Source organism: Pseudophryne corroboree, chromosome 9 (assembly GCF_028390025.1).
Source record: "Pseudophryne corroboree isolate aPseCor3 chromosome 9, aPseCor3.hap2, whole genome shotgun sequence".
NCBI lineage: Eukaryota > Metazoa > Chordata > Amphibia > Anura > Myobatrachidae > Pseudophryne > Pseudophryne corroboree.
Genome location: NC_086452.1, coordinates 250,514,587 through 250,517,085, shown reverse-complemented (window position 1 = coordinate 250,517,085; position 2,499 = coordinate 250,514,587).

Here is a 2,499-nt window from a genome sequence, read left to right as displayed (position 1 = left end):
TTTTTTCTTTGCGTCATGTGCTGTTTGGGGAGGGTTTTTTGGAAGGGACATCCTGCGTGACACTGCAGTGCCACTCCTAGATGGGCCCGGTGTTTGTGTCGGCCACTAGGGTCGCTTATCTTTCTCACACAGTCAGCTACCTCATTGCGCCTCTTTTTTTCTTTGCGTCATGTGCTGTTTGGGGAGGGTTTTTTGGAAGGGACATCCTGCGTGACACTGCAGTGCCACTCCTAGATGGGCCCGGTGTTTGTGTCGGCCACTAGGGTCGCTAATCTTACTCACACAGCTACCTCATTGCGCCTCTTTTTTTCTTTGCGTCATGTGCGGTTTGGGGAGGGTTTTTTGGAAGGGACATCCTGCGTGACACTGCAGTGCCACTCCTAGATGGGCCCGGTGTTTGTGTCGGCCACTAGGGTCGCTGAGCTTAGTCATCCAGCGACCTCGGTGCAAATTTTAGGACTAAAAATAATATTGTGAGGTGTAAGGTGTTCAGAATAGACTGAAAATGAGTGTTAATTATGGTTATTGAGGTTAATAATACTATGGGATCAAAATGACCCCCAAATTCAATGTTTTAAGATGTTTTTTAGGGTTTTTTGAAAAAACCACCCGAATCCAAAACACACCCGAATCCGACAAAAAAAATTCGGTGAGGTTTTGCCAAAACGCGGTCGAACCCAAAACACGGCCGCGGAACCGAACCCAAAACCAAAACACAAAACCCGAAAAATTTCAGGCGCTCATCTCTAATATATATACTGTATATTATGTTTTGTATGTATAATGTATATACGTATTTTTATATGTGTGTGTCTATATATATATATATATATATATATATATATATATAGACTCGGCGGCGCGGCACTCGGCTTCTCAGCAAATGAAAGACGGACAACTTCTGCCTATGTCAACGTTTCAGGACGAATGTTTCAATACATTGAAACGTTGACATAGGAAGAAGTTGTCCGTCTTTCATTTGCTGAGAAGCCGAGTGCGGCGCCGCCGAGTCTATTTATTACCTACCTTTGCGAGGGCACCGGCACTGTTCATTAACGATAACTATGGAGTGGCAGACCCCGGAGCCGGCTGTATATATATTATTTATATATATATATATATATATATATATATATGTATAAATTCGGTTCAATCCGGCACTCAGTATAATATGGTCTCCTCAAGTACTTGCTCTGGTGCCCTCCCTGGGTCGGTAACCCTGTAATAGCATGCAGGAAGAATGGGCGGCACTCTCCAGGCTTTAAAGTTTCAATAGCGTCCTTTAATCCTACGTTACGTTTCGGGCTTGCGCCCGTCGTCAGGGACAATCATACACAAAATGACATACATAGATACAAACATTTATACCCTATCTAACATGTTTACAGATTGCAAGAGTTTACTCACCTGCTCCACGCCGCTCGGTGCAGCCGGGTACGCGCGCACACAACTGACGTCACTGGTTCCCGACGTCACCAGGCGGCGCCGAGCTGGGATCTCCCAAATTCTCAGTTGCCTAGCAACCTGACAACATAAAACGGAAAACTAGTACAAACATTTAAAATAGCAATCCGCATGATAAAAACTGGACATACTCATCACTATTTGTGTGTTATAACTGTCTATACATTTTCTTTGGTCAATATTGAATATAGCATTTTTACCATATAGCACAGCTCACTCATAAATGTCTAAGACTCTGCTTATGTCCCCTATAGTAAGGCAGCTTATACACCGAATCAACCCAAGTGTTTTTTTACAATATATTATTATGTATTTCTGCACGAAGTATAATTATTGTTTACCCCACTACAGATAACATTGTAAACCCAGGTTTTCATTTAACCCTTTTGGGGCCAATGTATTAAGCATGAAAATCCACCTACATTCGCGTTTAAGCAGAATTTTAGCTCGATTGCCTCCTCTAGGTAGAACTGGTACATGATCAATGATGATACTTCTTAATGTGGCCATGCTATGTTTAGCTATGGCAAAATGCCTGGCCACAGGCTGATCACTATTGCCTGCTTCTAATACCTGTCTTATTGCCATGCGATGCATTGCCATACGCTCCCGAAACTGCCGCTGTGTTTTGCCCACATATGACAGCCCACAAGGGCAGGTTAGAAGATATATGACATATGTGGTCGTGCATGTGACCGCATGTCTTATCTGAAATTTTTTCCCAGTGTGTGGGTGAGAAAATGTGGAACTGGCTACCATGGACCTACACGTTGTACATCCGAGGCATCTAAAACACCCCGGTTTTCTACTCAAAAAGTGTGTGGGTTTCTTTTTGTCCATGCCCGTTATATCTAATTTGACAACTTTGTCTTTTAGATTGCGGTTTCTCATATAACTGGGCATTAGTTTTGAACCCTGAAGTGTTGGCAGGTCTTTATCAGTATTTATAATGGGCCACCAATTCTTGGCCTTCTTGGTGAGGTTCTCACTATGTATATTGTAACGATTGGGCCATGGTATCCTTGCCAAATTCTG